The following is a 26,096-nucleotide window of genomic DNA, read 5'->3' as shown; positions in this document are numbered from 1 at the left end:
TCATATTTGGAAGAGAGCTGAGAAAGGGACGTAGCCAGCCATGATGCAAGGCCCACAATATAAAGGGCATTTAGTTATAGTTGCGCATAGATTCACAGTCACTGATATTTGGTCCTGACATGTCAGAATATATAAACCACAAATTGCAATGCCCAGCATTTTTTTTAAAAAAAAATTGGAATGGGCTGCATACTAAAAATAAGCCTCGATGCCAAGAAAAATAGAGCACAATAGATTACATTTCTCCAGTCTGACCAATCCCAGCTCTGCTGTAGTCTAAGGCCTTCATGTCTCTGCTTATTAGACTGCCAAACACAATGGAAACACCTTTTCTTTTAGTTAATGAATATTAATTGTTGCGGCAAAAAATGGAGGTGAATGTGATACTCTAGCTTGGGCTAGAAGATGAGGATACTCCATCATAGTCAAGAGTCTTGCCAGAGACACTCAGTATGATGCCGCCAGGGAGCCCTGAGCTCAGAGCACTTGATGGCACTAGTGAAGGAAAATGGAGATAAAATCTTGATAGCACTCGGGGGCCTTCCATTTGGCACATTATGCCTCTATCCAGCCTTTCTGTTAAGAAGAATTTTTTTTTAACTTTGCAATGCCTATATTGAGCTGCTAGGGTGATGACAAGCATTTGGGTGAAAAGCAAAAATACCACTTGTCCTTGTTTTGTTGTGTTTTTGATAATGCTTGATTTCCAGACAACACATATTCCTGACATTTCTCCCCTCCTCTCCCTGCAACCCCCAGCGTTGGATGAGTCCTGCTTTAAAGAAGAAACAAGCAGACTAAAATCTTTTCTTTTAAAAAAAATATCTCATAACAGAGCAAGATAGATAAAGAATTTCTTCCTGCCTTCTAAATTTTGAAATGTTTCTTTTGCCAGGAGAATGAGCATGTGCTGGCAGTTAACTACTTTACCCAAGTGGTGCATGGAATCTGATTTCCAAAGAGGGCAAAATATAGAGGCCGTGATTTATTGATTGATTTTATTTATTTTTATCCTGTTTTTATAAATAACTCAAGCTGGTGAAGCCCCAAATACTCCTTTCTCTTCCTATTTTCCCCACAACAACAACTCTGTGAGGTGGGTTGGACTGAGAGAGAGTGACTGGCTCAAAGTCACCCAGCTGCCTCTCATGACTAAGGCAGAACTAGAATTCATGGACTCCTGGTTTTTACTTTGGTGCTTGTGGGAAGTCAGCAGGTAAGGTTGCCAATTGTGACAGTGGGACACTGCAACTGTTGGAAATCTGGGCCGGTTGCCAAGGGCCTGGATTGCAATCATGTGACTGCAGAGGTGCTGCACCGTCCGGAATTTAGTGGGTCAATTGTAACTACCACTCATTCAGTACTATCAGAAATTTGAAGGGTCACTAAATGAGTGGTTGTTAAACATGGACCACCTGTATACATTTTGAGACTCAGTGAATATAGTATTCAATATAGTATTCATTCAGTAGATAGCAGTCCACATTGTATGGTTTTACATATCAGGACATAGTAAAAATCATCTGGTCCTTAGCAGTTCTTAAAAGTAGGTAAATACAATCTCAGCTGAACAACAACACATGGCATATTATATCATGTCATCATTTATTTTACAAACAGAAAGCGAAAATGGAGAAGCCATGTGTGAAATTAATAAGGCAGCAAACAAACCTAATACTCCTTTTTCCTCCTATTTTTCCCATAACAACAACCCTGTGAGGTGGGCTGGGCTGAGAGAAAGTGACTGGCTTAAGTCACCTGGCCAACTTTCATGCCTGAGGTAGGACTAGAACTCTTGGTTTACTGTCTGGTGCTTTAACCATTTAAACCAAACTGCCTCTCAATTTTATGATTTCCCACTCTCTTCTACAACTCTGAACTCTTAGTGGTGTCCTATACAGGGTTTAATCAGGTCCACTACAGTTATTTTTTTAAAAATGATACTGTACAATAGTCATGTCAGTTTCATTCTTTTATTTCTTTCTTAATGTCTTTTCACATCATTGAAATCACATTTGATTTTCATGGAGTTGTCTATTGCATCTCCAATAGTCCTCTAACCAGGGTACATACAATGTTTAGGATGTTTTTGCCGTAGTGTGCAGTAGCCTAGTTACACTGAGCTACATTTGTAATTTAATCGTTAATTCACCTGCTTATTAAGGGCTTTTCTCTATCTCTTGTATTTGATCCACCCTTATAATTTGCCCTTCCTATATAAACAAACCTGACCATCAGCCCACCTTTGATTTTAAATCATTTATTATCAGGTTGACAAAGCTCCATCTTAATGACTGAGCCCAGTGTTTATTCTCTCCTTTCTAACTTTCTGAGACCTTTTCGTTTAGTACTATTCTCTGCTTGTGTTCATTAACCAGTTTCCCACCTATGTGAAGTTTTGTGTCTTCTTTCATGATTGCTGAGTTTGCTCAGAGCCTTAGTTAAAAGCCCTTTTGAATGTTCAAATAAACAGTAGACCATCCTTATCTACATGCTGGATAGTGGTTAGAGTATTCAGATTCAACAACTCCTACCTCTTAAGAGCATGCAAAAGTACTTTGGAGCAGTTACACTCATTCAATCTACCATGTCTAGGCCTACAGGTGTCTCAGAGAGTGGAGTTCAAAATCAAGCTAATTGTCTGGTTTTCCTATTTCTGCTAGGAAAATAAGAAGTTATTCTTTTCTCTGCTCAAACTGGAGAGATCCTGCCTAGATCTTCTAAAGGAAAGTTGCAATAATTTTTTTAAAAAATGATATTCTCAAAGAATGCAATGTTTTGTGAGAAAGAGCAGCCTGCAGTTTCCTGAATTCTCTGGATGCCTTCTGGAAATTAGTGTAAATTGGATACTTACCAGTCCTCTGGCCTTTATTCCAGACATGAGCCAAGTTTTGATTATGAAACAAGCAATTTAAAATCAACAAATCAAGAAACCTGAGAACAGAAAGAGGTGATTTATTTTTTTTATCTTCCATTGATCAATAAGGTTTAGAATTCAATTGTTGTCACTAAGACACCCAAAGTATCAATTCAGAGAGAGGTTTGGTGTTTGTCCTCCACCTCTAGTAGTAATTGACCTCTCTAATTTTATTTATTGATTTCTATAGCTGCCACCTCTGCAAAGGGCTCTGGACAGCTCACAATTCAAAATTCTCTTCATCATCTAACAAACATTAAAAAGTCTTTATTTTCCTTCCATTGCGGGGTGGGTGCAACATGTTGATATGACTTGGTGTCAGTAGTGGGTTTCAATTTAGTTTGCTACTGGTTCACTTGTCCATGTGTACACTTGCACACGCTCGCAACACTTCTGTGCATGCACAGAAGCTTCTGTGCATGCACAGAAGCATCCAGGCGGGTGGGTGGAGCCTCCTACCGCCACCGCTACTGATTCGCCCGATCCGGGGCGAACCAGTAGCAACCCACCACTGCTTGGTGTGGTTTCAGGTTGTTTTTTTTTTTATAATTTATGAAATTGTTTCATTGTTTTAGAGATTTCTTTATGACAATGTGATTTTATGCTAGGTTTTTTTTCCTGCTTCTAAAAGGCATATATTCTTTCCAGAGATCAAATTCCCCTTTGCCTCCAGTTTGCATCACCACACTTTGATATCTGAATAAACACTTTCCTGTTACAATTCTAGGTCTTCTGGACTCCAAATCCTTACTCATTTTATTATTTAAAACTGCTGAGTCCCTTGCTCCAGAAAGCTAAATCTTATTACCCTCATTGACTCCTATTATGCCCCTTGAAATTTGCCTGCTTGTTGCAATATCCTTATGTTTGGCCCCCAATCTCTAAAGAGTTTCTCAGAGCCATCCATATCCTTATTCACCAGTCTTCCTGAGTCTGCTCTCTATCCGTGTTATGTAGCTGCCATTTTTCCCCTCTTGCTTTTATTTTTTATTCATTTTGTAGATTTGTATTCCACCTTTATTACTTTATAAGTAACTCAAGGCAGCAACAATACCTAATGCTCCTCCCTCCTCCTAATTTCCCCACAGTGACAACTCCTCTGAGAGGTAGGCTGAGCTGAGGAATGGCTGGCCTAAAGTCACTCAGTGGCTTTCATACCTAAAACAGAAGAAAAACTCACCATCTCTTGATTTCTAGACCAGCACCTCAATGGTGGGTTTCAAATTTTTTTACTACCGATTCTGTGGGTGTGGCTTGGTGGGTGTGGCATGGCTTGGTGGGCGTGCCTTGGTGGGCATGGCAGGGGAAGGATACTGTAAAATCTCCATTCCCACCCCACTCCAGGGGAAGGTTACTGCAAAATCCCCATTTCCTCCCAATCAGCTGGAACTCGGGAGGCAGAGAATAGATGGGGGCGGGGCCAATCAGGGATGGTATTTACCATTGGTTCCTTAAAACATTTTTAAAAATCATTTGAAGACTTTAAAGATCAACCATGGCAGGCAAAGCCCTCATTTCTGTGGCAACTGCTTCCTTTTGTGTAGCAAAATTTCTTTTCCCAGACCATGAGTTATGTTCTAAGATTCAGGTCCAAATAAAGGCAAAATCCCACGGTGAGGCACACTGGAAAAACAGCCAACTTTTATCTGGTTTCGTGTCAAAATCATGGGAAAATGTGGCATATAAATCTGCCAGATTTTACACAATGCTGGGCTAGGATCACACAGGAAAAAGGAGATTCTAACAACCTTCAGATAAACCTGATCTTAATTTTTCAGGCACAGAAACAAACAGGTCTTGCAAGTTTTGGACTTTTCTTAGATCAGGCCTCAATGTTCCATTCATACTGATTTCTTTCTCTTTTCTGCCTAAACTATTTTTTTTTAAAGTTGGCTACATTATGGGCAAACCTATCAGGAATTTGACAGCAAAGCCAAGATCTGCTTGGAACCTGTTCATCTCACAACTCTAAATCTAAATATCATTGTTGCATTTTTACTTTCTCACTGTTTCTTTCTCCTTGTGTGCAGAAAAAACATTTTTCTCAGAACATGTCCTAAAAATGGTTGTGAGAAAATGCCTCTTCTGAAATGGTTTAAAACAAATGCTCTCATGGGCATCTTTTTGATGTCTGCAAAGCCCTCAGCACACCAGTTTAAACATGTTAGAAACTCTGCTTCAGGGAGTCTATCTTCACTGTAAACTGGACTCTTTCATGTCAAGCAAGAATTCATATGTAAGTCCTGTGTTCAGACAACTGGTTGGAGGGGCTAGGCCACACTATTTGGTGGGATCCTGAAAAGGATCTTGGCAAACACCCCAAACAGTCATTGTTGAGTTCTCCATGATTTGCTTAGATATCCAGATGAGAGCTCAAGGGGCAGATAAACTTAGTAAAGTCAACCCTCTGATTTTTAGTCCTAGTAAATTTTGCACTGGAAGCCTGTATATTTGGCTAGAAGGCTGAAGCCTGCAATCCCAACACATCTGGAGGGTTGGATGAGGGAAGGCTGGCCTCAAATTAGAGCAGTGGGAGGTCTCAGCCCAGATGTTAAGATGTGCCAATATGAAAGGAACGTATTACTTCAGGAAAAATGCAGATTTGCATAATATGTGCATGGACGTAGATATAAAATAAGAAAGAACTACTCTAGGTTTAATGCAACATAATTTAGGGTGACTTCCGTAGTTCATACTGAATGTCATTGAGGTGCAAGCTAAGGGCCTATTTTGCTCTTTATTTTGCTCGTTGTATAAACTGGACTTGAATTGGATCATCTTTCAGGACATATTCAAACAGAAGTTGTAGTCATCCTATTCAAAAAATCAGTTATTCCACTAGATCATGGTTTCCCCAGCTGGTTGGGAAATTCTGGGAGTTGACGTCTACAAGTCTACACATCTACAAGTCTAAAAAGTTGCCAGGGTTTGGAAACCTTGCACTAGATATACAGCAATGTTTGTGTCTAACTATCCACCTGTTTTTCCCCACTTTCTTTTTTCTCTTGACAAATAGAGGGAGGGGCAGAGCGGTGTCATCATCTCATAAAATCTCCAAACAGCTTTTGCTTTACTTTGCAGCAGGGGTGAAATTCAAAAATTTTCCCTATTTTTCCTGTTCTGTGGGCGTGGCTTGATGGGTGTGGCAGGGGAAGGATATTGCAAAATCTCCTTCCCACCCCACTCTGGGGCCAGCCAGAGGTGGTATTTGCCAGTTCTCTGAACTACTCAAAATTTCCACTACCAGTTCTCCAGAACCTGTTAGAACCTGCTGGATTTCACCCCTACTTCGCAGGCTATAACACTTTCCAATGTCTGCACAACATTCTTAGACAAAATCTTTATCGGTAAATTCAGTAGGCTTATGTTTATGGTCGTCACCATTCTCTCTCCATTTTGATTTTTTTTTTTTTTGGAAGGCTAAAATAATAAATTGTTAGCTTTAAGATATCTGTCTAATGTGACTCTTCTGAAGGCGAGACTAGCAAACCACAGTCCAAACCTTATTGAGCTAATTTGTATTATATACAATGGTATTTTTGTATATTAAGGGGATGTTTCTAAAGCACATCCAGTAAACTCCAAACGCTTTTAGGATCACCCCAAGCTCTCCTGACTTGCTGGTGATTTCCGGTAACTTCACATTACATTTAAGTGACTCTAAGGGATGAGAATTTGGGAAAATGATAGTGGGAACAAAGGAGATTAGTATATCCAGATGGGTTTCTTGTGGGCCAGTTCACATTTTGCTGTGATCACTCTTATTTCCTCAATTTGTCCTACCCACATATGGGCCATTCTATCTTTTACAATACCCACATGTAGGTTTCTGCTGGGATTTAAGAGGAATGATATATCCAGTTCCCACACACCAATGTATAATGTTTCAGCTTTTCCAGATGCCCAGTATTCTTGTTGGTTTTGTTAGCTGGGAGACTAGTGGAGAGATTTTTTGATGTAGTTATAAGGACAAACGAGGGGGAGCTGTCACCTATAAAGATATTTTGAATGAGAAAGGAGAATTAAAATTTACTCCTCTCTCTTAGCTGGAGACTATGATGTTCAATGTGGAAGTTGAACAGGTGCCACTGGTTTGCAACTGTGCTGTGGTAATTTTGATCACGCAATCATCCTGTGAGGTAACAGTAGGTTAGATTGAAAGTCACTTTTTGGCTGAGGAGCCACTTAGTTCAGGAGCCATGAAGAAATGAGAGAGGTTTTCTAAATACTTCATAAATCTTCTGAGAAGTGTGCTAAGAAAGGAGGCACAGTAGCATCTAATTATGTCAAAGGAGAACAAAGACTCAAGAGTTATTTTACCTTCCGGCTTTTGTTATACAAGAAGTCACTCACAATCAGAAAGACTGGAGACTCTGAAAATGTTTGGGGTGATGACGGATGAGGTAAAGTATGCTGTGAAAGACTTTCAGCTTTAAAATGTTTTATGCTTTAAAAGACATCATGAAGAATAGCTGCATTCCAGAGCAGCAACGGATTTGGAATGCCTTAGACAGCAATGATAAATGGAAGACACTCTATTTGTGTGCATCTGCACACAACGGAGGAACATACAGGCGTGTTTGGTATGTGCGCACAAGCAGGTGTTTCAGTTTGGTTTCTTTTGTATCAAAACAGCTTATTTTCCACTAGGAACATGGAAGATTGATTCCTTCCATATTATTTGCCACTGGGAAACCGAGCAAAAGATTCAAAAAACAGCTCACATGAATACAATGCATCCCAGCAGGACTACTCAAAAGTGTTTAACACCGATTGCTTGTTGAGAGAACATGAAACCATGGGCTAGAGTGTATATGTGCAAATGACAGGCCTTGGGGTCCATGAGGTCCACATAGGTGCCCAAGGAACTCTCAGCCCCAAAGCCCCCACGGATGGAAGGAAAGGGATATTGGGAAAAGAGTCCCATGCCTATCTTCCTCCCCAAATAGTTGGGCTGCTCCCAGCCTGCCAGACAGCTGTTTGTCCAGTGGAGGAGATGGGGATCTCTTCCTGCTGAATCAGTAAGTAACAGAGTTGGAAGGGACCTTGGAGGTCATCTAGTCCAACCCCCTGCTCACGCAGGAGACCTATACTAGGGATTCAAACTGCCAAACTGCCGATCTTTCTGATGGACAAGCTTGGTGTCTTAGCCACTGAGTCACCTAGCCAGGCAGAGGGAGATCTTACCTTTTCCTCCACTGGCAGGAAGATGCTTTGAAAGCTAAGCCATACTGGTTGTCACTGACAAAATTCCTGATTGTCAATTCAAAACGCACCATTCAAAATGCACTGAAGATGACTCCTCGAATGGTGACAAAACATTTGCAACCAAATTGCCAAGCTCGGAGCTCAAACCAACAGCCTAAGATTCTTGTTTCCCAGAGAATCTCATTGTATTGGGAAGGGAGATTTGAATGTCTGTTTTGCTGCAAGGCTGAGATGAAGAATAGAGTGGAAACTTCCTTTCCGCCTTCCGCCTTCTCCTTCCCTTCCCTTTCCTTCCCTTCCCTTCCCTTCCCTTCCCTTCCCTTCCCTTCCCTTCCCTTCCCTTCCCTTCCCTTCCCTTCCCTTCCCTTCCCTTCCCTGACAAAAATGTCAGAAAATCTCATGTATATTTTTGATCAACTTCCCTCCGTCCGGACCCTAAACTTAATCTTAATATTGTTATATTCTTCTCCTTCTCCTCCTTTCTTTATACTACTTTATTAAGATGTTTTATATATTGTACACTACTCAGTCTCCTTCTCGATTGGGGTGGATAGTAAAATGTATAATTAAATAAATGCCAAGTATACATTTGAGGGTTTTTTTTGTTCTTGAGTTTGGAAAAGTTGCACAGAAATAAATGAAAATAGTACTTAGAGCTGTGGTGTAGAAAATAGTTTGAAGTGAGGGCAGAAGCCATGTATACTGTTTAAAAATAAATTAAGAAGTAGAAAATACATAAATTTATGATATGAAAGGCAGTATATTAGAATTTTTTTATTTGGACTTAATGACATCCATTTAGAAACAAGGATGAAAATAACAAGATACTCTTGGGACTCACTTCAAGCAGATTTAAAGCTGTTTTCCACTGCAGTCTGTTTTGTTCACTTCTTTGCATTCTAAAGAAGACAGCATATTATTACTTGGCAGTTAATAAACAAAAATAAGAAAATTATGCTGAGGGAAAAAGAGGGAGAGTTCAGGAAAAGGGCCTTTAAGCCATAATTGAATGTCACTTTCTGAATTTTTATCCAAAGAGTCTACCTGGAGAAGAAAATTTATTGATTATCTTTAATTGATTAGACCACTCAGTCTCCTCTCTATCAGCAGCTATTATTAGAGCAAAACAATTGAAATGTCCTGCATGGATTGTACAATCTAATCTATTGAAAGATGAGTCCTATATAAATCAGTGAGGCTCATTGCCAAGAAACTGGGCATAGAAGTATCGTAGTGAGTTAGGTGCTTGCTTATTTATTTCAAATATAATCAAAAATATTTGGTTCAACTTTAGGTCACTTCTATCTTGCTTTGAGCCAGAAATTCCAGATGTCATCATGAACTGAAATATAATTTGGAAATGATAGCAGCAAAACATAACCAAATGAAAGATCACAAGTGCTGCACAATTTCCTGAACATCAGCCAAGCCAATAAAATGTGGGATTATGCAAATTGTGTTGACATTCCTCATTTCATCTGGAATCTTCAGGCTGATGAGTTGGTGGTCACAAAATAATTATACATAAGAAAGCTTACTCAGTATGCATAGCCAAAAAATGATGTTCGAATGTTAATGTTTCCTTCTCTCTCGTTACCTTCTTCATGGTCAGTATAATTTACAATCCCAATGTCATTAAAAGAATATACTACTGGAAATAAGAACGGCTCGAAAGGCGATCACCAGAGATTTGCAGTCTGGCAATCACATTTTAGTAAACTCCCTTGAAAAGGTTAACAAGTTGCAGCTGAGAAAAACCCGGAATGAAGCTGCCTTCAAAATTGTTTGGTAGGTTTTTAGCATGTCTAACCTACTCATTCGTTCCCCCCAATTTGAGATCAAAGCTAAACCACACATTCAGTTCACATTCTTAGACACTACCTTTTGACAGTACATCATGGTGAAATCAGATTTTTGAACTTTTCTTTACATTAGTAAGCCACCCCACCTCTCTGTAATATTAGCAATTCCAAGGGAAGAGTATTTATTCATAAGTTTCTGAGCTCAATTTAAGTTCTACATTTTAATGGTAATGTCCCATAAGATCTGGTATCATTCTAGGGTTCTCTGTGTGTGTAAATGTCCAAATTGGTCCTTAAGAGTACCTTCATCATAACATGATACATTTGGAGAGAGATGTAATATTTTGGAATGGTTTCTTGTGTTTTACAATTGAGCTGAAAAAACCCTCCCTCCCTCCCTTCCTTCTTCGCTTTTATTGAAAATTTGCTTGATAGCAACAAACTATTCTTGGGGAAGGAGAGGGGGAAATACTTCCTTTCCATTTCCAGTAGTCGGAACTGTGTTAGTGATAGCTACACCATATAAAAGGAGCCCACACAGCATCAAAGATTTCATCATGGGTTTCCATGGAGGTGACAGAAGTGGCAAGTGATCATAAATGCATGATAACATCTTCACGCAAATGTCATAGTTTACATAGATATACAATCAGAGGTGGGTTTCATCAGGTTCTGACCAGTTCTGGAGAACCGGTAGTGGAAATTTTGAGTAGTTCGGAGAACTGGTAGTAAAAATTCTGACTGGCCCCACTGCCATCTGTTCTCTGCCTCCCAAGTCCCAGCTGATCGGTAGGAAATGGGGATTTTGCAGTAACCTTCCCCTGGAGTGGGGTGGGAATGGAGATTTTACAGTATCCTTTCCCTGCAATGCCCACCAAGCCACACCCACCAAGCCATGCCACGCCCACCAAGCCACACCCACAGAACTGGTAGTAAAAATTTTTGAAACCCACCACTGTATACAATGGTAGGTATTTGTTAGGATGACATCATTTTCTGAGTTTGTGTGCATGGAGAGCGGAAGCCGGAACTGGACTTGGCTAAATGTGAGATGAGGCCAGGCTGTCAGAGGAGCCTGGAAGAGCCATCGCTGGTGTCAGCTGGTATAGTCTAGTTCACCCCTCTCACAATGCACCAAGGCTGGCGTGCAAGCACTGAACAGAATGAACTAGCGATTTAGGTCATCAGGATTGCATTGTGTGTCTAGCATGTACATTTCCCTGACATTTCATGCCATATGCTAAATAAATAAATAAATAAATCATTTTATGGATGTCATCAATTTGGAGCCTTTGCGGTTTGTTATGGACACTCTTCAATGTCACTGCCTCGGCCCAAGATGGATGATGGATGCCATATTCCAGGCCATCTGTAGGACTCCTTTGCTCTTCTTTTTCTTCCAGCAGGAAATAAGGTAATAGCTCAGAGTTGATGGCATCTAGAATTGATTGATTGATTGATTGAATTTTGCTGCTGCAGAACTCCAAACAGACTCTGGGTAGGAGGACAATGAAAGAACCTTTGTTTGATCCAGCAAAACATTTTTTTAAAAAAAATTCACATAAATATAGTTAAATAAATGCCTTTAAAGAGCACCATATTTTTATGATATTTAGTATTCAAGACATTGTTTTTCTGGTCACTTCCTATAGTGCAGTAGCACTATCAGGTTGCTATCTATTACGTGCAGAAAATAAGTGAATAATTCTTTTTTTTCCCAAAAAAATGCTTTTCATTTTTCTGCTAAATGCATGATACTCAGCTTCAGGCATCTCTGCTGAATAACCGTATTATTATTCATTTGAAAAGTTATGGATCACACTTTTCATATATCTTATATTTTTTGACTCCAGATGAAACAGGCTTGCCCTATTTCACCCATTTTGTGTTGAGCGTTACAGTCAGAAAATATGGACATTTCCCCTGTATAAAACACCTCAATTCTCATGGAAGTGCTTAAAATTCATCCTGCGTTATTTATCCAAATTTGTTTTCTGCACATAATAGATAGCAAAATGATAGTGCTATCACACTGTAGGAAGTGACCAGAAAAACAATGTCTTGAATACTAAATATCATAAAAATAATATCAAAAATAATGGAGCACCAGGGCAGGAATAGATTCATCCCAAAGAATAAAACTGCAAGTTAGATACGGTATTCAAATATGCAATTTACTTCCAAAAGAGCTATCATTAATACCCGAGCTATATTCAGACTGAATTGGGCCTTATTAAATATAGAATAGAAGGGCACACCATCCTTGCAGTCCTCGACTTCTTCTTGAACTGCAAACATTGTTCAAAACAAGCATCTATGCCCAGTCCAAATAGACACATTTATAATGCCAGTCCAATAATATATACAGTATATATTCCCAAACCCATGATTTCCTTAGATCCTAGATAGCCACTAACAAACTATTCAGAACCGGAAACAGAAAGAGCTGGATTCAGGTTTTCTGTTTATCTTGTTGGTAAACCACTCTTGTGGTACTTGCTGGGGGTTGGGGTGGGCACAAGGCTATAATCTTTAAGGGAAGCCAAAATCATTAGTCCAAAACCAAAAGGAAAACAGTTTTCCCTTCCAACAGAATGTTGAAATTGAAATTCTAATTCCCCAAAGACATTTTCCTCTGTGAGAGAGTTTCTCTCTCCCCCGCCATCCCTTTTCTACATCAGTGGCAAATTGCATTTCCGAACATTTCCATCTGTTGCAGTTGAAGTCCTAGAACATCAGGTCAGGGGTCTGATAGAGAATATATATAACAATTACTGTATTTTTTGGAGTATAAGACGCACCGGAGTATAAGACGCACCAGAGTATAAGGCACACCTACCTTTTTTGGTGAGGAAAAGAAGAAAAAGAAATCTCCCTCTGCCTCTGAGCAATTTTGCCTCGTTGCAGCAAACAGCAAACAACCTGCTTTACTTTCATTTTCATTTTCAGCATAGCTTGATTAGCACAAGGGGGAAAAAATCTGCTCCAGCTATTTACCTCTTTGCAGCAAGAAGCAGAACCCTGTGCAAAACAGCTGAGAGCAAATCAGCTGAGAGTCGGGAAACCATCCAATCAATTTGTGCTAATTAGGCTGTGCTGAAGCTGAAAGGAACAGTTTTTTCTTGCTGTTTGCTTGCAAGGAGGTAACTGCTGTGAGGCAGAGGCCAAGGGTGGGGGCCTGTGGATGGGTGGGGCTACATTCGGTGTATAAGACACACCTAAATTTTTACCCCCTTTTAGGGGGGGAAAGGTGCATCTTATACTCCGAAAAATACGGTATATTGCAGAACAGAATGAAGTTAGCAGAATTAACTTGTTTCATCTAACTCCTTTTGCCCTTTGGTATCTTACGATGTCAGACTCTGACTGGCTTTTCCCTCCATCCCTCTTTTTGAATTTTAGCTATTTTACACAACATTTTGGGCTAAAATGAGTTTTCACAGCTGGGTAATAAATTGAATCAATGGAAATATTGACATAGCACTGGGTATATCAGTCCAAACAGGTGTCCCTTTAATTACTCTCATTAAAAAGAAAACTTTTGACAACTTAAAACAGCAGCCCAGGATGGTGGCATTGGAGGTTGAAATGCTTCGTGATAGGTTATGATTCAATCAAACAATCAAAGACAAGTTCTTCCTGTAAATTACTGTGATATTGAGAGACATTGTGCTCAATAAATACAAAATAAGTTTCCAGAAATAAATCCAGAAATAAGTTTCTGAGAGTGTATTTTCACCAAATATCGCTCAAACTAGTAGCAGTCTAAAAAAATGCATTCTAAGTATGAGATTGCCATCCTGGTTAGGCTGAGGGAAACAGACCTGTACTTAGCCATGAACATCAAAAGCTGTGGAAAAAATAGCAGCCATCTTGGATTGAAAGACAAACAGAAGGCAACACTGAAAAAGAAACAGGAATTTCGGACTGAAACACAGCAGTTAATCCAAGACTTATGCGGCCATTCCTTAAATTCTATTTTTTTAAAAAAAATTAGGGTAGTTGTAGTTTGTTTTTCTTTTGAGAGAACTAAATGACATTTGCAGACTCAGTAGTTTCTCTCATGTTGGCAAATCTGGAAAAAAAAAAATCAAACCGAATAATGGAGGACTTTTGCACAAAGGGAATCTGCCCAAAGGTAGGATGGTAAATGAAAGATGTATAGGTGGTCCTTAACATACAACTGTAATGGAGCCTGTCCATTATAGTCGCATGTCAAGGGGGTTGCAAATCACTTGACCTGATTTTATTACCTTTTTTGTGGCAGATGTTAAGGGGAATGCAGGGATTGTTCAATGAATACCATGGTTGTTCAGTGAATCCATTGTTTGCTATGGTGCAGATTTGCCAAAAGCTGGAAGTTTCAGCAAAAGTTATCACAAAATGTGGTCACGTGACTGTGAGACACTGCAAATATCGACAGGATTCATTCAGGGTTGATCAACGGGACCAGAGGTTTAGTTTTCCAAGCTTTCGGACTCATGCTGGAGCCCATCCTCAGGGAACTTCTCTCTCGCCACACAGTTAAATATTTATACAGGCAGATCATAATCTGACATTGCAGGCATGACATGACCAACGTATATTTGAAAATTGGCTCTTAGGGATTATATCTCAAGGTATAGATCCTGCAGATGGCTATCCATAACCAATCAGAAATTTAATTTTATGGGACACTTCCCGTAATAATGCTGCAGTAGACTTACAGTTCATCGGTTGGAATTGCTGGTTTTAGAAAAGCTTTTGTCAGGAAGCTATCAAAAAGTACAAGTTGCAGTATTCTAAATCTTTAAAGCTTAGCTCAAAGAAGAGCTAATCTAAGTACCTACTTCAAGCTCCTTTCTAGAATGGGTGAAGTAATTGTCCCTTGGGGGAAAAAAAAAAAGAATCGGCTTTATAATTTCACTAAACCAACAATTTGGAGAATACATCCAGTTCTGTCTATCTTCAGTTCAGGGGTGAAATTTAGCAGGTTCTGACAGGTTCTGGAGAACCGGTAGCGGAAATTTTGAGTAGTTCAGAGAACCGGCAAATACCACCTCTGGCTGGCCCCAGGAGTGGGGTGGGAATGGAGATTTTGCAATATCTTTCCCCTGGAGTGGAGTGGAAATGGAGATTTTGCAGTATCCTTCCCCTGCCACTCCCACCAAGCCACACCACACCCAGCAAGCCATGCCCACAGAACCAGTAGTAAAAAAATTTGAATTTCACCACTGCTTCAGTTCCCTCTATCCCCCATGCTGTGTGACACAATGGTTAAATACAGAAGATTTAACTGAGTTTCTTATAGAAATATATTTGAAGAGCCCTGGAAATGGAGGACAGAGCCCATATATGATTTGAATGCCAGCTGTATAAGAAAGAGATCAACTCTTGGACTGCACATTAGATGAACACCCTGTTCATATCTTTACATTAAAACAACTCCTGTGAGGTCAGAATTACACATAACACAGCCCTTTATCTGAGCAAAACAGTACCATCGTGAACTGCATATGTGAATCTGACTGGAGTAAATTGTAGGAGTGACTCAGAAATATGATTTGCATTTTCTTTTGTTTATGCCGTTTTACTCTATTTGGTAACACATGGTTTTTACTATTCTGTATCTTATATTTTGTATTCAGATACAGCCTAATAGCCAATCAATAAAGTATTTTTATTATTGTTATTATTACCTCTCACTGTGTATCGCTGAGCAGCTAGAGGCATTCAGAGGAACCTCACCAAACAGGACAATATATGCAGAGGTGGGATTCACTTACCTTCCCTACTGGTTCGCAAATGTGAGTGCATGTCCATGCTCTTTGCTTGTGCATTACGTCTGGGCGGGTGGGCAGAGCCCCCCGCAGTCGCCACTACCGGTTCTCCCAAACCAGACAGAACCGGCTGAATCCCACCTCTGAATATATGCAGCTTCACTTATGGAGATGGAGCTTAATATTCAAAAGAGAACTGCCCTGAAGATTGTTTTGTGTAACAATTTATATGCTAACCATGTGTGTGCACTCTTGCTCCTTTCTACCTACAGTGATAGTTGGCTTTCCCTGTCGGGGGTTTTCACAGATTGGCATATAGTTTTATGTGGAGGCTTTTCCCCCCAGTAAGATCCCACACACATTCCAGAAAAGACGATGTTGGCATACTTTCATAGCTAAAAATATTATTTATATTATCTTACTGCAAATATAAATATATTAAACACCACTTGACATCCACATTTGTTATTGTCTTGACATCACAAAACCCCAAAGGGGAAACCAGTTATATTCCCTTGTAGTGTTGCCAAGCATTGATCTGTCTTTGATTTCCCATCTGTGTTCAATATGTCCAAACATATCAGCCTGTTAGGGATGCACTAGATAGTTGGGTGTACATCACCTGTTCTGTTTGGTAGGGCAGAAGCCAAAGGGGCCTAAATGGGGGGGTGGGGGGGGAAGCTTTAAACCAGAGCTATAAAATCTTCTGCGATAATAAGGAAGACAGAGCCTTTAACCCACAATCATTTGAAATACAGCCAAGCATCACATATGCACGATGTTCTCGAGATACAGAAGGGATATGAAGTCAGCAAAATGAACATCAGCCCCTGGTTTTGGTTATTCGAAAAGCAGGCTCAACTTTTTCGACATGAAAACATTGTACGAAGCAACGCTCGATCAAAAGTGCCACTTTGTTTTGATTGCATCTTACAAACGTGTGAAGTACAGCTTTACAAGAAGCCACAGCCTGAAACTCACCAGGCATTTTGTTAATGTGGTTGGGTTTAAGCCACAGCAGGGCTAACCCATACAGGACAATGACATGACAATTCTGTGGCTTGAGTGCACACAGGCAACTTGGATGACACCTGTCCTCAATCTGGTGTCTGTTGAATTGAGTGGATACCAAATCTCCTCTGTTAGCCACTACACTTATTTAACCTCTCCTCTGTGGTGACCCAGGGCTGGGCATGGAAGTAACACAGCTGGAATGAAGGCTTAACTCCCTTTTGTTGTCCAACTTTCCCCCAAAAGTCCCACCATTCACTGCAAGTCCAGGAGCAAAGCTCTAAACGTGCATCTCCAATAGTTCCTGGCTGCTATTAGTCCAGAGGACCAGCACAGTTCAGAGAATTTGGTCCTGGGTCCTCTTCCTTGTCACAGGAAGAGTTCACTGGGACTGCAGCACAACCCGGAACAGAACTTTGTCGCACATAGCCAGGCCAGGCAAGCAAGGCAAACAAGGGGGCAAGGCAAACAGGGCAAGGCACAGCAAAGTATCCAGACATCGGTAACAGCACATGAGGCTGTTCCCAACAAGCACCCCTCCCAACAGCAGCTCTTTAAATTTCATTCCCCAGGTGAGCCTTGTGAAGAGGGGCAGGGCCCCCTCCTCCTGAGTCATCGGGTCACCCTGCACTGATCCTGCCTCCTCTCCATTTGGGAGGGGGGAAGGCTCATCGCAAGAGCTCCATCTCTCCTCTGCTCTGCTGCCGGCTCTCTCCTTCTCCCTCACTTAGTCATCCTGCACCCTCTCTCCTTCGCTGGCGATCCTTCCCAGGTCTGAGGGACCCAGGACTTCCTTGTCCTGCTCCTCCAGTTATTCCTCCGGGGCCAGAGAGGCTGTGCCATCTTCCTCCATTGGCCCTAGCTCTGTCTCGTCCTCTTCCTCAGACCCAAGCTCCGATGGGGCCATGACATCTCTATCTCCTGTTACTCATGGAGATGAATAATCCAACACGGCCTCTCTATATAAATATACTCGTATAGAACAAGGACTTACTCTCCATCAACAGAGATTGGAGATGGACTGGATGTTTCTCTCAGGTCCAGCTGCCACCAATCACCTGCAAGGTAAAAGATGGCTTCCAGGTCTGACACTGCTTCTACCAGCACTTAGAGTAGCAGGACAACTCAGTGGTAAAATCTTTCTCAGATTGCACTCAATTGCTGAGATGTGTCCATAGCCTTTTTCTGCCCCCCTCCCCCCCCCAATTTCCCAATCTAATCAACAACCCTGTGATTTCTGCCACCTAAGGTATGCCCATGCTAAGCATCTGAGATGCTTAGATGGCAGTGGCAAAATTGGTTTGGTGCCGTTACCTAATTTTTTTTGCTGTCTATGCCAACAGAACACAATATGGTTGACTACCCAACATATGAATTTTCTATCACTAAACTAGCTCCTTCTTACAGCTCAGCAGTACAGTCTACAGGTAAAAGGTAAAAGAACTAGAAAATGGTAATAGGCCTGTCACATATGTCTGATGTTCTCTTTCCATATCCCATTCCCAACTTCCCAAAATGTTTACACTCTGTTGTTATTCACAGCTTTTTTCTTCGATGAGGTAAAATAAAGATGTAAAACTGAACCCTCTACATCTGCAGCTCCCTTGTATTCATGAGTGGGCCAACAAAGGCTTGATCAGCAGATGTTTAAAATGCACTATGCCCTAAATCCATTTCAGATAAGCTAGAAAAATTCCTGCCAGAAATTTGGGGAAATTGCTGTCAACGATCTGTTCCCCAGCTGGAGCTCCAGTGTCATGGATTTCAAGTGACATACCTCTCAGTCAATATACCAAAGGAGTATCATCTTAGGAAAGACAGCTCTTGATCTATCTATTAAACCAGATAGATCAAGAACTTGAGGTAACATCTCAGATCTCCTAAGAAATTACTTTATCAGTTTACCATTATCTGTCCCATCTTTTGCTGTTCAGATCCCCATGAGACAGGGAGAACTATAGCTGAACCTCTGTGACCAATCATGACCTTTTGCAAGAAGAAATCTTAGAACAGTGGAACTGTGCCAATACTCAATTAATCTTGACTGACCAAGCCTAGAACAGACTCTTCATCATCCAAAACCCAACGGATTACAAATGTGACTGGGGGCGGGGGAGGGGAGAGTCTAATAAGTCTAGTAAGAAAAATAATTATATTAAGCCTGCTACTTTCTCCAGCTATTGGCAGTATAAGTCAGTGTTGACTTGTTTTAAGGAATGGGATCTGCAAGCCATTTGCTCATACTCGGCACGCTGATACTATGACAAGCAGCTGCAGTTGCCGTTGGCCTCTCGCTAGGGCTTTCAAAGTCAACCCACCCACACATCTCTGGGGGAATCATACAGGACAAGCTGCTTGCGCTATGGGTTTTTTTTTTTTCCCCATTTCATATCCATTCTTGCAATTCAGCACATTCAATAAGCCACGTGGCCGTCTCTAACTTCCACTTCTCCCAGTGGATTGCGATGTGAGATACCTAATGAAAAGGCAGCCACTGTAGAGGGGGCTTCTCTTCTCAGCAGCTCAAGGGCCTTCAGATGGTTAAAAAACAAATCTGTTTTCTCAGAGTAAAAATATGCAGAGCTTTAACCAATAAAATTTATTGTGTTGTCACTAAGTAATGATAAATATTTCCAGAAATGGCATGATCCCCATATATTATAAAATCTTTTTTTTGTTGGAGGGATATCCTCAGGGATGCTGAAGGGAAGCTTGTGTTGATGCCAAGAAATTAGTATCACAGCTTTGTTTAATGAAAAGGTCAAGAAAGTACATGATGGCAGCTAGATTTCTTAAAGGCTCTGGCTCAGGGATCTTTCAAAACTCTTCAGTAGACGAACAAATAGGCTCCTTTAACCAGAGGTTGCCAGCTACATACATTTGAAGGGGGAGGGAAGGAAGCCATTTGTAAGTGTGGAGACGCTCTATTTCAAAATTGTAAATTATGTATTTGAAAGAAATAGATGGAAATGATTACACATATTCACATCCCTTTAGCAAGCTTCAATGGTCTGCCTTGCTTGCTTCTGATCATTTTGCTGTAGGAAATCACTTCGGACTCAAAGCATTTGCTCCCATGTTTACCATCCCCCCCCACGAAAATCAAATTGATATTCATTTATTTAGAATAAAACTATTTTGTGGAGCCAAGTCCTAGGCAATTATGCATAATGTTTCAACTTACATCAAGGGTGTCAAACTCAAGGCCCCGCAGGCCAGATCCAGCCCAGAGGGTGCTTAGATCTGGCCCGCAGGCCCGCCCTGGAAACAGCAAACCGGCCCTCGCAAGGTTCGTTTTCGCTGGCAGAGGGTTGCAGGAGGCTGTTGCAGCCAGAGGTGGGTTTCAGCAGGTTCTGACCAGTTCTGGAGAACCGGTAGCGGAAATTTTGAGTAGTTTGGAGAACTGGTAGTAAAAATTCTGACTGGCCCTGCCCCCATCTATTCTCCACCTCTCAAGTCCCAGCTGATTGAGAGGAAATTGAGATTTTGCAGTATCCTTCCCCTGGATTGGGGAGGGAATGGAGATTTTACAGTAGCCTTCCCCTGCCATGCCCACCAAGCCATGCCAACCAAGCCATGCCACGCCCACGAAGCCACACCCACAGAACCGGTAGTAAAATTTTTTGAAACCCACTACTGGTTGCAGCTGAAAACGGAGTTCGGGAGCCGGTTTTCACTGGCAGAGCACTCGGGCCACAGGTGCCCCTGACATGAGTGACATCAAGCCGGCCACGCCCACCCTGGCTCCCCAAACACAACCCTAATGAGGCCCTCAATGAAATTGAGTTTGACACCCCTGACTTACATGATGAATACTGCATTTTTACAGTATGTGTATCTTTTTTGTAATAAACTCAATGGAATTTATCCAACAGGCATAGAGAGGTTGGGGAACCTGTAGACCTCCCAATGTTAATAAATTGCAAATTCCATCATTACTTAGAGCTTTTTCTGGTTTTCCACCACGAGAGAGAGAGAGAGAGAGAGAGAGAGAGAGAGAGAGAGAGAGAGAGAGAGAGAGAGAGAGAGAGAGAGAGAGAGAGAGAGAGAGAGAGAGAGAGAGAGAGAGAGAGAGAGAGAGAGAGAACAAACAACAAAGCATTTGTCACAATATTGCTGTCCTTTTTGGATTTGTGTCAAGCTGTTGCAAGCAAATACTAAGATGCAAAGCTTCTCCCATGATATTAAGATACATATTTCTTTATTTTGACAAAATCATGGCTTGATGTGGGTATCCTGTCTACCTCTATAACGTAGGATGCAGTTTAAAATAGAAATAACTTATAGTGACCACTAATGGCCAGTCATATATTTCCAGGTCTTTTATTCCGTTTAATGATATCAACTAAAGAAATGGAGTGACATTTGCTGAAATATAATGTAGTTATTTTCAACTGCAATTTATTATTTTCTTTTCGAGAATCTTTTGATTATAAGAAGTGAGATATGATTTGTCCCGTTTGAGAAATCTCCGTTTGTGAAGAGCTGTAGAATACTTTTGAAAATCCACCATGCCATTTCCTTCACCACCTTATACATTTTCCTATTTGGCCCTTTTGTGGAGATTGTTACAGGTACTGTTTTCTTTCTTCTCCGCTGTGACTTCCTTCCCCCGTGTCATCAAAGCAGAAACTGCACTCAAGGAAAGAAGAAAAAGAAGAGGAGGAGTAAAGGTCTTCCCTTCTCTACTTGCAATGAAAAAGTCTGCAGGCACCACTGAATTTCTATTATTAAGAAAAAAACAAAACAAAACAGTTACCCAAACTTATCATTTCAGATATTGGAACACCCTCTGGAGAAATGGGTTACTTTTTATGTACACTGAGAGCCTATGCACCAAAGACAAATTCCTTGTGTGTCCAATCACACTTGGCCAATAAAGAATTATATCTATCTATCTATCTATCTATCTATCTATCTATCTATCTATCTATCTATCTATCTATCTATCTATCTATCTATCTATCTTAACCCAAACAGGTAGCATTCTAGGTATGCTAGGTATATCTTTCCAGGTAAAGCCAAGATAGATCCCCAAGTTCACTATTCCAGGCACAGTAATGGATTAAACCAGGCATGTTCAACCCTGGACAGGTGGCACTGGATAGCTAGTAATGCCCCACAAGATTGTAAACTTTTAATATTAAAAGGTAAAGGTTTCCCTGTCCAGTCATATCCGACTTTAGGGAATGGTGCTCATCTGCATTTCTTGGTCAAGGGAGCCAGTGTTGTGCAAAGACATTTTCTGTGGTCATGTGGCCAGTATAGCTATATGCCAAAGGTGCACAGAATTCTGTTACCTTCCTACTGAAGTGGTACTTATTTATCTACACACATATGCATGTTTACAAACTACCAGATGGACAGGAGCTGGGGCAGGAATGGGAGCTCACCCCATTGTTTAGCACTTGGGTCTCAAACCCTGGCTGCCAACTTTCCAGCTGACAAGCTCAGCATCTTTAACTGCTGAGCCATAGCGCCCCCTCGTTTAATATTATTTATACCATGTTTCCCTGAAAATAAGACCCTGTCTTATATTTTTTTGAACCCTGAAATAAGCGCTTGGCCTTATTGCCATGTACTCAAAAGCCCGATTGGGCTTATTATCAGGGTATGTCTTATTTTGGGGAAAACAGGGTACATACATATATACATTCATACGTGCATACATAGCAATAACAATAGCACTTAGACTTATATACCACTTTACAGTGCTTTTACAGCTCTCTCTAAGCACTTTACAGAGTCAGCCTATTGCCCCCAACAATCTGGGTCCTCATTTTACCGACCTGGAAAGGATGGAAGGCTGAGTCAACCTTGAGCCGGTAAGTCCCGAACTGCCAAACTGCTGGCAGCTGGTGATCAGCAGAAGTAGCTTGCAGTACTGCATTCTAACCACTGTGCCACCACGGCTCATATATTGTAATATGTGGTAGAAGACAATTCCTCTTCACTCGGTGTGGCCCAGGCAAGCCAAAATGTTGGACATGCCTTGAATTAGACACTTGAATCTTACTTCAAGCAACAATAAGGTTATATTCTCCATTCCACTGGAAGACATCAGGCCAATTGAGAGGGTGTACATAGCACACATTTTATTCTGTACTCCCACACCTTGTCATCCATTGCTTTCCAGCAACTCCCCTTTGACTGTGAGGCAACTACCTCATCTGCCTAATGGGAGAGCTGGCCCTATTTCTTTAGTCTGTTCTCTAATTACACAACAGTCAAAACTTTCCATTTGAAGGTATGTTGACTTACAAATGGTTTCATCTTTCTGAAGGGGCTTTAATTGCTCTGGTTAAATTGTTTTTGACAGTGGTTCACATTTCTTTCACATTTTTTTTCTTTTTCCTCATTGCCTATTTAGTGTTTGTGGCTCCGTTGTTGTATTTATTATTGTTGCCGTGCTGTTTTCCAAAATTTTACTGTATTAAATTGCTGGCTGGTTTAGCTCACACAACCATGCTGAAGAAAGAAAATACATCCCTATTTAGGAACACGCAAATAAATCAATATATCTGCTAAATCTGATCTGTGCTTTTCGTGATCTCTCTGCAACCCCTGAAAAGTTAAGAGATTAGTTGAACTGAATTCATGGAGTAAGGAAGTGGGAAGAGTGTCAAAGACTGCAAACATGCTGACCATTGCCTTTCCCCAGGGTGCCATTATTCCTCCAACACCTGAGCGCAATAATGGGTCGAGTCAACTGAGTCTGCTGTATCCAAACATTTTTCATTTCCTACATGGGGGAAAATTGTTGCAATAATTACAGCATAATAGTGGTCGTGAATCAAGGCCATCTATCACTGGACTCCAGAGTTTCTGGTTAGCTTTCTTGTTAGAAAGCAAGACTCAGTTAATACCTATAGAGAAATAGGAATGAAAGACCATGCTTCATTTAATAGTATCCTAATTGCCAAATCTCTCTAAATGATCTCTGGGAAGGACTAGAAAGGGCCAGAGCTGAAGCAAAAAAAAGACCTGAAGCCATAAGTTTCATTGCAAGAATGATGCAGAGATGTCAATGTCACTTTGTCAGAGTTTGTTGCAGCACACACAATCAGACAATTCAGCAGGATTCAAAACTTCTGTATATACATAATAAGGCACACAATACCCTTGTAGGTTTTTCCAACGTGATAGAGAGGAGAAGATAGTAGGTACAAACACAGGCCGAGCTCAGCAGAGGCAAGACTTCTCCTATATACAGAACACTTGAGCTAAGCCACACCCAGGCTCCTTGCTGTCTGAATCAGCAAACAGCCCCCATTGTCTGACCTTGTTGCCATGTCTCTGCCAAGTCATGAACTCTCATACACTGACACACCTCCTGCTGAGGAATTAGGGACTGTCAGTCCATTACCAGGTATGTACAGGCAGAAAGAAGTCCTAGGCTGCATCAACAGAAGATTACGGGAAGTGATAGTACTGCTCTATACTGCACTAGTGAGGCCACTTTGGAATACTGCATCCAGTTCTGGTTACTATAACACAAAAAAAGGGTGCTGAGACCCTGGAAAAGTGCAGAAAAGAGCAACAGAGGCGAAAAGGAGTCTGGAGGCTAAATCATATGACGAATGGCTAAGGGAATTAGGTATGTTTAGCCTAATGAAGAGAAGGCTGGGGAGAGGGGACCTTATAGCAATGTTGGGAAATTATCACAAGAGCTATCATAAAGAAGAGGGGATTGATTTATTCTCGATAGCATCTTAGGGCAATGGGTGGAAGCTCGACAGAGGAAGATCCAACCTGGAAATAAGGAGGAATTTTCTGACAGTGAGAATGAAAAATCAATGGAACAGCTTGCCTCCCAAAATTGTGGGTGCACCATCTCTGGAGGTTTTCAAGAAAAGACTGCACATTCAATTGTCTGGAATATTATAAGGACTCCTGACTTGGGCAGGGGGTTGGGGTAGAAGTCCTCCAAGTCCTCCTTTCCAGCCCCATGATTCTATGAAATTATTCAGAAAAAAAAACTCACTAGAAAAGGGGGTGAGAAATTCCTCTTCCAGTTTCCAAGATTCTGCATGTACCCCAAACATTAAAGATGCCTGATTGAAATAAACATAGGTCCTTGAACTTGACAAACTATGTGGGGCTTCATACTTGGTAAGGTTCAATAGCAGAGCCCCAGGGGGCCTCAGGTTCTAGCAACTCCTTGAGGTACTAATCATATAAAAAGGTAGTGTAAACTCTCACATTAGTCTAAACACAAATCTCCCTTAACTCCTTTTCCCAGCCCCAGGGAAAAATGGAAAGTCTCAATGCTGCCAATGCACACAGTTGCATTTCTCCACTATTGAGTTCTTTAATTCTCCCCCAAATGCTAATTGTGCCCTTGGTCAGCAGAGGTATGCTCCCAGCTTTTAAGCAAGCATTCTAAAGTAACCTTCCACAACCCAGTGTGCTCCAGATGTGTTAGGACTAGATAGAGTCTACCCACTCTCACAAAAATGCATTTGTATGAATGAATCCCTCCCAGACTGTAGCCTTGGCATAAAGCAGTAGACTAGCCAGGCAGGTGCTTGATTGAAACAAGGTTTCTTCAGTCAAACCCTGTTGAGCTGAAATAGATCTCTACCAGGGGAGTGCTGGCTTGATTGAAAAATATCCTTTTTCATGCCTCAAAAGAGCTTTATAGTTACACCTTTTTCTTCCAAGCAGGGATCTCCAGAGCAGTAAAAGGATGTTAGAGACCCTTTGGAATACATCAAAGGAAGTGGGTTTAGAGTTAACATTCCTTTGGTGAAGAGCTATTCCATCTGAAAACACATGTGCTATTTTGTTAAGCAGGGCATATTTGAATAGTCTTCTGTCTCACTGGCACCATCTTCCTTTAGGTTGAGCAACCAGTCTATACAAGTGCAGCAATTCGATGGGTTCCACCTAAGCAGACTAAGTTAAAGGAATTCTCTCTCTCTCTCTCTCTCTCTCTCTCTCTCTCTCTCTCTCTCTCTCTCTCTCTCCCTCCCTCCCTCCCTCCCTCCCTCTCTCTTTCTCTCCCTCCCTTCCTCCCTCCCTCCCTCCCTGTGTGTGTGTTTAACAATTTATATGTCTGCTTATTTTGTTCGACTTTGGGCAGTTTACAGCTCATTTAAAAGGCAACACAGAAAGTCACAAGAAAAATTTTAGAAACTAGAATGACAACAAAGCCATCTAGACCAATGGTCACCAACTGGTGGTCTGCAGACCACTGGTGGTCCATGAGAAAATTTTGGTGGTCCGCAGAAAAATTATTTGCATTTTTTTATATTGCACTAAATACTATTTATCTTTTTAAAATATTCATATTAGTGGTCCCGCGGGATTTAAAATTATGAATATAGTGGTCCCTGAGATCTGAAAGGTTGGCGACCCCTGATCTAGACGAGCTTTTCAATTTGGGTTCAGTGGAGC

General features: G+C 41.1%; 2 long non-coding RNA genes across 2 annotated transcripts in view; one reads left to right on the top strand and one right to left on the bottom strand.

The window, feature by feature from the left end:
• Positions 1-26,096, bottom strand: part of LOC117674264 (uncharacterized) — a 180,179-nt gene that overhangs the window by 13,736 nt on the left and 140,347 nt on the right. The window lies entirely within an intron of this gene.
• On the top strand, positions 7,120-9,579 carry LOC117674263 (uncharacterized). The gene is made up of 2 exons (XR_004593786.3): positions 7,120-7,320; positions 9,420-9,579. It is a non-coding gene; the product is annotated as an uncharacterized LOC117674263 (long non-coding RNA).

Source organism: Pantherophis guttatus, chromosome 1 (assembly GCF_059756535.1).
Source record: "Pantherophis guttatus breed Tessera chromosome 1, ASM5975653v1, whole genome shotgun sequence".
Lineage (NCBI taxonomy): Eukaryota > Metazoa > Chordata > Lepidosauria > Squamata > Colubridae > Pantherophis > Pantherophis guttatus.
The sequence above is the reverse complement of the archived record's forward strand: the minus strand, read 5'-3'. Positions and strand labels throughout refer to the sequence as shown.